At 47.2% G+C, this 13,400-nt stretch overlaps 1 long non-coding RNA gene across 1 annotated transcript; it reads right to left on the bottom strand.

The window, feature by feature from the left end:
- Positions 1-2,476, bottom strand: LOC146186624 (uncharacterized). Its single transcript, XR_014708141.1, has 3 exons — positions 2,210-2,476; positions 1,967-2,127; positions 1-450 (listed from the first exon to the last, which is right to left on the bottom strand). It is a non-coding gene; the product is annotated as an uncharacterized LOC146186624 (long non-coding RNA).
- Positions 2,477-13,400: the final 10,924 nt, after the last annotated feature.

The raw sequence follows: 13,400 nt of genomic DNA, 5'->3' as shown, positions 1-13,400 counted from the left end.
AAAATCAAAATCTAAAAAAAAAGCAAATTCCTTATGGTCAAGAACCACTCGTTACAAAAGGGAAGCCACAGATCCAAGTCCAAAGGCACACTATACTGCAAAGGCTAAGGACGTGTGTGTGGCTAAGAAATCGGTCAACAGTCTTTTGGGGCCTTTTTTACATGTGCATCTCTGTGCAAGTCTTCTTTTGCCTCTATCCTTTAGTAAAATTCCAGTTATTAGTCCAGCTGTCCTGCAATTCTCTCTTCTCATATTTTCCGGCTTGTTTCAGAATGAATAAGGTGATGACTCTACAAACCTTGCACAAACTGGAAACCAGTGTAACTGTCAGATGGAAACCTTTCCCTTATTTGGCTTGCATTACAAATAGGGAGGACTTTACTGTGATGTCTGCCGAGGCATCCCCAAAGCCAGTGCGCAAGCTGGCTGTAGCAGATGTAGTGGTGCCTCCTGTTGACAAGAGGAAAAGCAATATTCACTTTTCAGCATAGCAAAATGAAAATATGATTTAGGTCTTTTACAAATTTGAAAGTTATTCATGCATCTGTACAATTAATTCCCATCTAACAGAAGCTGTACAGTGTAACTTTCACTGTCAATTTATTCTCCCTGGAAGTATGGCAAACTTTGAATTCTGCTGCAGGTGATTGAGAGAGAATGAGACCCACCCAATATTAGAACTCCAGTGCAATCACAATTTGCTACTGCAGCAAAATAATGCCTGAAGGCAATGCAGCTTTTGACTGAAAAAACCTGGTAGTCGTCTTACACCCTCTATACTAGTGTTGTGGCCGATGTCAATGTCCACGCTGATATCATCCGCATAGCACGAAGATGTTAAGTATGCGACTTATGCATTAAGCAGCTCTGTGCATGGAGTCATTCTATTCGAAGGAGCCATAAACTACAAGTGCACTTCTGTCAACAGCTCTCCGTTGTTTTCCCACAACACGGCACGTGCCAAACTTTCTGCAAGTGCCGCAAAACTACTCTATAACTTCATTTGCTAACTGTAAAATTTCCAACACTTACTCAAACTGTGGAAGTTTCGGTGTACTGGCCTTTGGGAGAACGTCTTTCTTTTTTTTTTTTTTTGGTTGTTACATTTCAGCACATGTAAAATGTCAGTGTCAAAGCATTTTGGAGAGGTTTGCTGTGTGCAGGTGTTGATGATGGTATCAGTGAAGCCAATTTTTTTAATTATATTTGCACACTATACAACACTCACCTAATGCAAGTGGGTAAAAAAAAACTAGCAAATAAAACTTTGAGTGCTGGTATGGTGATTGTTCTGGCAGCAAGTGGGGACAGGCTATAACAAGAGTTGTCGGGCTAGTTAGTGATCGTCTGCAGAAGCCAGTCCTGCTCTGTGTGTTTTTCTTTTCTGTGTTGTTTTTTAGTGCATTTTCCCACAGCTTCCGCAGGAGACAGGCTACTAGCACAGAGTCCTCCGAAATGAGATTGCTTTTGTACTTATTTACTGCATTTCTTGTGGCATTCCTTATGTATTTATGTTTTGAAGTGCTGCACTTGCTGAAGGTCATAACTGGCTAATAAAACAAGCAAATTTGTCCGGACAGCGTCCCCCCCCCCCCCCTCGTTACTTCACATCAATGTGCATGCCCTTTCCATTTAGCAAGTTCACACTATCAGATGATGCGTGTTTTCTCATTTACTCGTGCATGGAATTAAGCAAACCAGTAATTTGCATGGTGAAACGTCATGCTCATGCGCTTCTACGAAAACAAGAAAAATATGAAAACCAGCGATGTGTTCGCGCTAACGTGGCGCAATATCAACACTGTAGACAGTGTAGATGATCGCAGGTAAGTAACGTTAAAGGGGAAGCTTTATTTTATTAACACTGCCTTCCGCAATAGATTTCATTACAGCATTTCTTGCTCGAGAAAATGAAAAACAGGTGCCGCTTGTTCAAGTTATGTCGCCTTTCGCTCAAGGTTCTTACCTTGTGTTCTCGACTAGCAGTCCATGATCAAGAAGCATTTGGAGTAAATGCGGATGATCTGTAACACCCAGACGGCTGCTTCAGCTACGTAGTCGCCGCCGGGATCTCGCCAGATGCTCTCAAGAGCAGTCGGCATCGGCACGCACCGCCCGCAGCTGCACCTGTTCGAAAGCTTCGGTTAGCGATTGCGCACTCTCGCAACGGTCAAACGTAGGCTAGGCTGCAAGACTCGGACATACATACCAATGCGTAGTTCCGAAACGGCTGGGATCGGGAGGCTGACGGTCGGGGCTTCTGCAAGCCGGAGTTGTGCCGCGGTTACCGCGGCCTCTCGACACAAGTGATACTGCACCGGTCGCTCGCAGGGTCCATCTTCGCCGACCTGGCACCCGAAAAGTTGCGTCGGCGTAAGGCTCAAAGCCCACGATGTAACCATGTTTTAACAGTAGCGACTATATTCTAGTTCACTATAGCAGCACAGCGACGCTGGAACCCAGGAAGGAACCTAGGCGTCGGCTATATTAAAAAACCCTGTGTGAGCGTAGAGTAGGGCACAATTAGAACCTCTAAAATACACCGAGCTTGGTCAACTTTGGCTCAGCAGGCTCCGGCAACGGGAGCTTCTCATTGGCTTAGCGCTATGACGTACTCTGTTGAGTTGAGGAGGACGCGCGCTAGGAAACCGAAATTCTGTTTTTGTCGCTATTAAATCAACGCGGGCGATGAAACGAATCGAGGTATATTATATGATGCAGGACAAGGATTCCATTTAACTAAGCCGTGCAAAATTTCCGGAAAACGTTTCACGACCCCTTTAAAGATCCCCAGGGGGTCGAAATTACTCCGTAGCCCTCCACTACGGCTCCCATTTCTGTCTTTCCACTTTCACTCCCACCTTCCTCTCTTCCCTTACGGCGCGGTTCAGGTGTCCACAGAGCAAATGTGACAAATACTGCGCCTTTCCTTTCCCGTGAACCAATAGAGAAAAAAAAGCAAGGATTTCGAGCAAGGCACATAAGCACAATTACATACTTCTTTTTTTTTTAATTTTTCACACGTATTCCTTCAATAAACACTCCACTAACAGTTCTTGGCTGTCATGAAAGAAGCTTTGTGGTCCGAGAAATGAAGAGAGCAATTGAGTTATCGGGAGGTTGCGGGAGGCAGCGCGTGGGCCCATAGGAACGTTGCGCAACGAACAGATAGCAGCGACTCGCTGACGCCGCTAGCGAGTGAAGCGAGCCTGGAAGCGAGTGAGAACGGGATGCACGCACCGTGATCCGCCGCTGTACGGTTGCTTTCTGCGGATGAAGGATGCGAGCGCTATTGCATCCCCCTCCGGACCGGTCGTCTCGGTGCGCCCGCATACTTGCGGAGCGGGTCGGCGTTTCCGCAACCGGAGAGCACCCTCGCCTCCACTCAGGAAGAGGGGGGGTCTCCTCTTTCTGCATGGCGGCGACGGTGTTCTACGCAGCACGTTGTGTTGACTAGCTAGCGACGTCAGTCAGTCGCTGCTAGCGCTGCCTCCGGCGACCCCCTTTTTTTTTTCCTCGTGTCCTCCGGTAGCTGCGCGCGCTCCTGCCCCCATCGTTCACCGCTGAGTGTACCCCCCCCCCCCTCCTCCTGCGAGGCTCCGGTGGCCAAAGCGCCGGCTCGAACGGGGGGGCTGAAAGGGGGGCGGAACTGGTTACGAGGCCGACGCCGCCGCGAAACCCAGGAACGGCCGCCAAAGAGCTGCGCTCTAAAAAGAAGGTTTTTGGTCCTAGCGGGGCCTGTATTTTTGTAAACCTTTTTAAGATATCTTCGCCTGGGCCTGCACTGTACAAGGCCCTGCACATGGGCACTGGTAACACAATGTCGCACAACACACGGTACAATGTTCCTTTTTACTGTTGACAAATAATCATGTGAAAACCGCGTCGAAAGAAACAGCACAATTTGTACTACTTCTTTGTAAAAGCCCTTAATCCCTACGGAAAAGTTTCACTTGAAACGATGTACTCCGGCAGCAGCCGCCTCAGCCTGACTTGCATACTGCGCGCAAGAAAGGGCCAGTCGTGTCACTAAAGAACAAAATACGACTGACCAGCTGTCGCAAGAACACGTGACTCAATCCTGGCCCGCCGTTTTGTACTCGTCGGAATGAGTTGGTGCGGCTGCAGCGCTATCATTCAGACGCCCCGAGAAATATGGCGAAAGACCTATGCAGCTTCTGATTATTTAACCGTGAACAGTGCAACAGCTGCATAACGTACCAGAGCTTGCTAATAAAGAACAAGTTGCAAACGGTGGCCTAGGCAAAAATAGGTAGGTTGGTCCATTTCCAATTTTCAGCATCGTCCTTTGTCTCTTTAGCCGGCCCTCTTCAATACTCTTCCCTGTCAGGGTTAGCCATGAGCGGAACTCCCAAATCCCTATCTGGTGTCGTCGTCCAAGGCATACTGAGAAACCGTTCAGGCGTAGATGGCTACCTTCTATGCCAAAGTCCGAGAGTTAACTCCATTATCGGTGACATGACTGTATTTGCTCAGACACTTCACAGCTTGGCATATGCTCCCCCCCTCGTTATCAATAAAAACAGCGACATTGTCTGCATACGCTAACAGCTTTACCTCAGCTGAACAGTTTGGGGAATCGAAAAGACTCGTCACACGAAGGTGGGTCAGAAAGAGGAGACAGTGGATAGAGCACGAACACAGTGAATCAAGGCTTGATTGGCCGAAAGAAAGTTGCAGCTTAAAGGACGTCATGAGAGCAGCGGGGAAGAACAACATAATGACCGACAATTTTCCATATAATCAAGCGAGCAGTATACATGCAGCGATGGCACTGCTACGTTACGACGCAGTGGTGCGGAGGCAAACGTGGGAGTGAAGGTAGAGAACTTCTTAAGCTTTTGATAGGAGGCTCCGCTGATAACCGACACCGCGGTTCCTTTGTCAATGAGCGCGAAAACGGCAATAAGATCCACATATACAGGGAGAACGTTTGCAGGTGAAAGAAGAGGTCTTCGAAAGCTCGACAAAAGCGCACTGCTTGCCTCCGGCACCGCGGCGCTTAGCAATCATCTGGAATGTGCGTCTACCAACGAATCATGAGAGAAATGGGTTGTTGTTGTGGTGGTATCAACGCCACGGATTAAAAGTGGGCATGCAAACACGAGGCACCTGTCGCAGAGCTATGCCCGGCCAGCCTTAGAGATATAAAGGGATAGCAATGAGAAAAATAATTAAAAAGTCCCAGCAAAAGCACGTCTCCATTCATACAGATTTATAATCCTCACAAAATCCTTGACGCTCAGACCCGCATTTCTTCTCGGCACCCGGTAGCACATTGCTAGACCCTGATGTATCGGTCTCAAATACCTTCTGCCAACAGCAAGCGCCGATCCTCCGCTTTGACGTTTTTTGAGTGTGCGTGTTCTTTCGCTACCTTTTTTTTCTTTGACGCGACGAGGCGAGCCGGCGGCTTGTGGTGTCTCCTCAAAACTCTTCATTACACTCGACAACCCGGGAGGAAAGGTGAAGCGAGGAAAAACAAAAGACGAAAAAAGCTTCTAAGCAACTGTGCTATCCATTCATCGTATACCACGTCTTCTTGAAACATTTTCTTGGCGCGTAGCGTTCGCATCATGCGCCGAATTTCGCAAAATTTCGCTGAATTTCACTGGCACATCTCGCGGAATCTCGCGGAGACATCTCGCACTCGTGAGACATTCATCATGAGCTTACAAAAGCTTTTGCCTTTTTATATAAAAGTTTCGCTAACTCTGCCTTTGTCCCCTCAGCCGGAAATTGTCTCGGGCTCGCGCTGTGATTCTTCGATTTGTCGACTGGCCTCGAGGTGATGCTGCTCAACCGAGAGCGCTGTGGACTCTGGGGCAATGGAGAGAGTGCTGTTGAAGGAATAGATGCATGCTTCTCGCTCGCGCCACTGACTTAGAGGACGCCAGGCTTTCACATCAAACCAGCGCTCAAATTTGGCATTAGCGAGGATCATAATCGTATATCGAATTTTGGTACATTTTCTATGAACTTGCATGTTACTGCTAACAAGAGCAGTTAACAGTAATATTAGAGTTAGGTCTCATAGCAATATTAGGCGCTTTATTATTTTTCGCATTATGATTGCTCATCGCACCTTATAGTCCATTATGAAACATTACATAACGCCTTCAATCATGAGTCAAACTGTTTCTGGTAGCCGCCTTATCTTAAGCTCGTTGCGTAGAATAGAAAAGCTGATCCTATACAACCCTCTGTTTACCGAATGATTATTATGAGTATTATTCATAATAGTGTGACATTCGAACGAAATTCGCATGCGTTTGGAAACGGGGAGAAACTGGAGCGAGATCGACGGCCCCGGGTCGCAAATGGTGCTCTTTTGCCAGTGCCTGGCACCAAGCGCGCTGTGCGTCCGTCGATGGCAACGTGACTGGACTGTCGCACTGCAGTGGAGAGAAAGTGGCCAGCCACGGGCGACTGGCCCTGCCCGGTGAAGCGGAAACCTGCCAACGACTCTACGGTCGAGCGCCCGTCTTGCTCCTCCCAAGCCATTGCCCTTTTCCTTATTTTACCTTTTCTTCCATTCCGTCTTCGGCCCATGAGAACACACCATCGCATAGAAAACTATGGACATCACACATTGATCGCCTGTGATGGAAGAACTGAAGTGGAAGAGGAACTAGCTTATAAAAACAGGCATATAGAGAGTAGGCACCTTTGGCTGAACAACACATTTTCAGACCTCCCACTTCGATAATATATAATATAAAATCATGGACTGGATTCCAGTAGGAATGCATAATCAACATACGTGTTTAGATTGTTCATTGAAGCAAGGCCACATGTTTCATAAGAAAAAAATTTGTATGGAACTTTGGACCACTTAATTTCGATAAGGCGAAAGCCTTCGTTTGAAACTTCGCTTATTCCTGGTTTTCCTGCATCTTCATCCGTTTGGTAGGTGGTGCGGCATTCGAGAAAGGGCCAAATGAAAGGCGCCGCACGTACGCCTGGATCAAAGCAGCGAGACATGCTTGTGCCGCACTGTTACCGCAGAGGGAATTATCCCGCGGAGGCTAAGAAGACGGCAATTTTGAATGCACCCGAGCCCACCACAGTAACGAAACTGGGGGCCTATTTAGGCATGATGAACTTCTATTCTAAATTCCTAAAGAACGGTGCCATCATCGCCGAGCCGCTGAATCGGCTACTAAGGAAGGGTAAAGAGTGTGGATGGACGCGGGGATACAGTCGGACTTTTACCGCCACAAACCAGCTAGTGGCGAGTAGCCAGATACTGATGTTTTACGATATAGTTATGCCGGTAGCAATGCTTTGTGACGCGTCTGTTTATGGTTCGGGAGCTGTTATCTTCCATGAAACAACTGACGCCGAAGAAAGATAGATACCGTTAGCGTCCAGAACGCTCATAGCAGTTGAAAAAAGGTATACACAGTGTGAGCGCGAAGTATTAGCTTAGATTTTTGGACTTGAAAATTTTGATTGCTACCTGTATGGTAGAATTTTGACGATCTACACAGACCCTCAGCCGCTACTAGGCATTCTTGGGCAGGAGACACGAACGCCCACGTTAGACACAGCGTGAATGCTGTGGTGGGCTATGATACTGGCCGCGTACCAATACCGTCTCAGGTGCCGCTGTGGAAAAGATGTCCAAGTGAATGACACCCTTACTAGATAACCGCTGCCTGCCACTACTGAGGAAGTTCCAAAGGAATGTTTCGCGGTGTTCCAACGCGTTCCGATAATTGTCGATCATAGTGCTAAGGCGACAAGGCGAAGCAGGATCCTTTCTCGCGTGACAGAGTTCGCTTCGAACGGTTGGCCTAGACAGCACTTAGAACTCGGAGCCTGTTAAAAACGTCGGGACAAGCTTTCACTGGAATAGGCGTAAGTAACTTGGGGTGATACACACTAAACACGAAATACACGAAATGGGAGCAGTAACGGCTTCCATCCGCTTTTCAAGTCCGTGCCATGCAAATGAACTCCGGTTACAACGGAGCATAGAACCTTTTGGATCCCGAAACCGCTCCGTCTGGTCTTCAGCGGAGCTTTTTCGGAGATTTGACAGAGCTCTGAATCCACGAATCTAACGGTGCATAAAGAAGAACGAATAGCAGTTGAGATCGAGAAAGGCCGAAGTGGCGCTGTGTTTCATAAGCATACGGCAGTGGAAAGTACACTTCTTTGCGTATTTGTTTTATCAGCTTTCGAAGCGGCAAATTTTGCTTTCTCCAACAATTCACTCAAGAGCACAGCTCAAGCATCGTTATGCGCGCTGAGCGAGGCCGATAGTGCAAGCAGCAACCCTTAGATGCAGTAGTAACATCTCGAATTGCGCCGCTTAATGCAGCCCGGCCGGCTTCATGGTTTGACTGCGGCCTCTGTTGAAACAATTATTGTGAGCGGCGCATTCGTGTTTTATTCCAACGAGCTCGATGTAGGATTGAGAGTGCAAAGACGCCTGCGGGAGTGACGATAAGGATCGTGTCCACCGAGTGAAGCGGACGCTTGGTAGGGGGGGCTAACGTTATCAAATTCCACCTCAACGGGGAGCTCGTTTTTTCGCCGGAATTCCCTGCGGCCATTGCTGAAATGGATATGTGAGAGGCGGCACCTTCGCTCAGCCTACAACGGTTTCCAAGTGCGAGTGAGAATGAAGACGCCGCCGCGTATTCACTTGAGTGGACGTCACTAAAAGTGTGTTGGCCTTCGCTTCGCTCTGACTCGACGTCGTTGTGTGCACACCAGTAAAAGTTTTTGTGTGTGCTTTGTCGCACTCCTGACCTGCGGAATATTTCTGCCTTGTTATGGCAGCCCTGAAGTTTATGCTTGAAACCTAGTGTTGTGTCTTTCTGGGCGATAAATATCATTGTAAGTGTTTTTGCATTTGTCTGTTTAGGCGGAAAATCTCGTTTTATCTATTCCGTTTTGCGTCTTAATCGCGTCGAGCCGGCAGTCAAGAGTGCTTGAGGGTGCTGTAGAACACAGGGGCGTATTAGAGGAGGTATGCTGTTTTAAGGACTCATTGCATCTGTAATCTGCTTGATTATTCTCCTGCGTTCGAACGACATATCGTTAGTGTGTTGTCATTGAAGTACCTGCGTTCAATTTTGCTGAGCCTAGCTCAGGCACATATGTCAACACTGATGTTCGCTGTTGCCAGTGGAGATCGTTTTTCGGCATTTTTATTCGGTTAAGCAATGTGAGGAGTAATTATTATTTTTGTTTCCGTGCATATATATAACATCTGCTGCCATTCGCAACCTTCTTATCTGATCACATAACTGGGTGCAAGCAGGGCTAGAACTTATTCTTCTGAAGGGATCGTTTTTTAAAACTGCATTCCCCGGGAAGACAAATGTTCATTCTGTATTCGTTTCCCGAACGGCTTTATGTCTCGCCTGATGTTTCTGAAGCGTGGTTTTGCTGCTTTAAAGCAAGAAGCAAGGACTTTAAAGCAAGAAGCAAGAAGCAAGCCCACGGGTAATCATCTGAAATTATATTAAATTTTATCTCAATGTAGTTTGAAATGACTTTCCTATGGAAAAATAGCTTTTTTGGATTGCACATCGCTGCCATGAAGGAAAATTATAAATGTCTTGGTTTTTGTCAAACAAATTTGCATTTTTAAAGTCCTACCCCTTCTTCACGCTCGTCCCTTTTACGTGTTGACTCATTGTGTTTGGGCATTAGGTGTTGATTTGTCTCCTAAAATGAACGTCCAAGGTCCCGAGCATTGGAGAGCGTGTTTTAGCTTGCAAACAGTTGTTATGCTAGCCGAACTCAAATTACGAAGCACTTCATATATTTTCAACCTCATGCCCCTGGTGCATTTGCACGTGAAACAAAGAACCGTCGTATGTTCGTGGAATGGCTGAGAAATTTTCGAATGCCGAAGCGTGGTGCCCCAAATTTTTACCACAACTTTTCACGTGTGCATGTGCTTTCAGTATCTTTTTTTTTTTCACTTTCTGTATTCTCATTATTTTATTCTTGTGTAATGAAAGGTGTTTGGCATGGAAGGCAAATATGCCTTTCTGGGTCCAGAAACTTTATGCTGAGCCCGGACCGGTACTTATTCTGTGTGGTAATTTTTGTCTTACATTTTATTGTGAACCCATGTTTAAATAAAAGCGCTGTTTAAATAAAAAGCGCATGTTTAAAAAAAAAAAACTTTTGAACAATGTCAGTTCGGCACAACGAGTCTAAGACTTTACGCTCTTTTTTCGTGCGGTTAGGTGGGCCAGATTTCGATGTCCGGAAGGCTTGGAGGATATCCTTTTGTACCGCTTTTATACATAGGTCTAGATATTCATCCCTACCAGTTTTTCGTGTCCACTGTTCCTGAGGTGGGAGTATCTAGCGTTATTTGAGTTTTTTTTTTTTTTTATCGAAGAAATATTCCTGTGGTCTAAGGTTTCGGGAAAAGTTTTTCCTTGAGAGAGAGAGAGAGAGAAAGAGAAAACTTTATATAATACAAAAAGAAAAATAATAATGTACAGATCCCGTGGTTTGGTCCTCATTCCAGGACTCCCGCGGCTTTTGCTGCCCGGCTGGCCCATTCAATCAGACAAAGCTGATATTTCGACTCCGAACTGGACAGCGCAGCCGCCCACTGCTCCGGCATGGCGTTGTGAATTACAAGCACTGCATCTATTTTCTGGCAGGCCCATGTGATATGATAAATTGTTGCTTTCTGCCCACACCAGGGACATGTTTCCCTGTATAAAGTCGGATGTATCTTGCTGTATAAAGACAGTCATGAGTAAGAATTTGTTTCACACAAGGGGCATAGATAAACTGCCGCCAAGACACGGACTGCTCCCTATTCAGCAACTTGTGGGGCATTGAGTTATTGGCATTGATTGTACTTTCCTTTACTTGGGCAGAATTTCTTTAATGGCCACAACTAACGCTTCAAGGAATATCCTCTGAAAATTTCCACTCAACGCGCCAACAAGGGTTCTAATTGGCGATTCCCAGATGAAGCATTTCTGCAACCACTTCGACGTATGAAGCCTATACGCTCCAGCCTTCATTTCGCAACCCAGAGCCGAAATCAACAACCTAAGAATTCCCCTGGACATCGTGCCTCTGAGTGTAAATGGACTTATTCTTTATTTGGGCAGCAACGACCTCTACCGTACAACTGTTGATAATACCCTTACTCGCTACGCGGAAGCTCTGAAGGTCATTCGCACCGCACGATCTGAAATCGAGGCAGTATGTGCCGCTTTGGTTCTACCGCGGGCCTCTAACCGCCGAGAGGTTTCCGGGAATTGACGAATGGTCGATAAATTTATTCAAACCCAGTCGAAAAAGCTACAGAACTGTGTCAAAAATACGACAAAATATCCTATAGTTCTGTCGTAACCATCAGATTTTTCTGTAGTTCTGTAGTACTTTTCTGTAGTTCCGTAGTTTTTCTGTAGTATATTTCTGTTGTCTGTAGTTCTGTAGCACTTTTCTGTTGTAACTACAGAAATTTCTGATGTTACTACAGAATTTTCTGTTGTCGCAACAGGTTTCCCGTCAAAAACCGCACAGAAATTCTGTCGTAACATCAGAAAATGTTCTGTAGTTGTTTCCGACTGGGAAGCGCCATGAAGTTCGGACTCATTCAATTGTGCTCTCAAAGCGAAAGCATTTGATACCTCTACCATTCCCTGGAGGTCTTTCCCGCGACCAAGATCCTGGCTGCTGATGGAGTGCACCAAGTTTTCAAGGTGTTTCGGTGCACGCCTATAATATTGTCATGTCCTAGGCAAAGGCAGGACGATAACAGCGAGCGCAGGTCAGCAGGGCAGCAGCAGGAACCTGCGCGACAGCGGGGATCCCCAGAACACCGAAAGGATCGCCCGCACCGGCGTCTTCTTTCTTCACAGAACGCTCGCACTTTGTCATCTTCGGCTACACTGCCTCCCTCCGAAAGGAAGCATCGTCCCGATGCTAAGCATCAAAGGAATTAACCGCCGCGCAGAAGCACACACGGTTTCGGAAAGTTTGCTAGTAGAAGGAAGTGTTGTCGGTGATCAGTGGTAGTACGGCTTAAGCCGCACTACGTGCACAATGCCAGAACGCGAGGAACGCCGTAATGATAATTGCGTTACACAGTGAAGCACCTCGTAATTAAGTTCAGCGATGTGACTAATAACTGTGTACGGCCCGAAATACCGCTTCATGAGCTTCTCTGAAAGTCCTCGACGGCGAACCGGTGTCCACACCCATGTCTCCAGGCCGGAAATTTACGTCACGTCGCCGGAGATAGTAGTGACGCATGGGTACGCTGTTGCTGGCGTATGTGGAGTCTGGCCAGTTGCAGTCTCCTCCGCACGTTCGCATACTAGCCGGGCATCATCAGATTCGTCGTGTAGCGGTGCGTGAGGAAGCATAGCGTCACGCACTATGGGGACTTACCTTCCATGCACTAGGTGGAAGGGGGACATACGGGTGGTATTCTGGACTGCGGTATTATAAGCTAATGTGACATAGGGCAGTACCTCGTCCCGGTTCCGATGGTCGACGTCCACATACATGGCGATCATATCGGCTACAGTTCTGTGCAGCCTCTCCGTTAGTCCATTAATTTGCGGATGATACGCTGTAGTTCGGCGGTAGCTGGTGCAGCTTAGACGCAAGATTTCTGGAGTGAGTTGCGCCACAAACGCAGTGTCACGGTCAGTAATCAGCATTGATGGGACACCGTGCCGGAGGACAATGCTCTCGGTGAAAAATTTGACTACCTCAGCAGCCTTCCCCAATGGAAGTGCGCGGGACTCCACGTAGCGCGTTAGATAGTCCGTCGCTATGATAATGTACTTGTTGTCTCATTGGGACGTCGGAAATGGGCCCAAAAAATCCATTCCAATGAAATTATATGGAGCACTCGGTGGCTCAATTGGCTGGAGAAGACTCGCCAGTCGAGTAGGAGGTGTTTTTCGCCTTTGGCATTCGAGACAAGTTCTTGAATATTGACGCAAATACTTTGCGAGTTTCGGCTAGTACTATTTTTCTAAATACGCGAAAGCGTTCGTTTGTTCCTAGATTACCAGCGGTGGGATTGTCGTGGCACGCTTCAGTGACCTCGCTGCGCAGGTCTTCCGGAACGACCAGAAGCCACAATCTCTGGCTGGTGTCGAAATTCTTCTTGTACAAGACACCATTCAGAATCTTAAATGCAGGGAGAATACGCAGGACAACCCGAGGTGCCGCACCTTCGTCTCCTCTGAAACGCGCCATCAGTTGACGAAGCTGTGGATCATGTCATTGCCGATCTGCCATAAGATCAGGATTCAAGGCCCCAAGGAAGCTGTCTTCCTCATCCTCTGCGCCTCCCGTCGACGGTTCCACGGGTGCTCGAGACAAGCAGACGGCATCATGATGTCTTCTTCCGGATTTAT

This window comes from Amblyomma maculatum, chromosome 6 (assembly GCF_055883805.1).
Source record: "Amblyomma maculatum isolate TAMU_Amacu chromosome 6, ASM5588380v1, whole genome shotgun sequence".
In the NCBI taxonomy this organism is placed as follows: domain Eukaryota; kingdom Metazoa; phylum Arthropoda; class Arachnida; order Ixodida; family Ixodidae; genus Amblyomma; species Amblyomma maculatum.
Note: the sequence above shows the minus strand (reverse complement) of the source record. Positions and strands in the feature narration are given on the sequence as shown.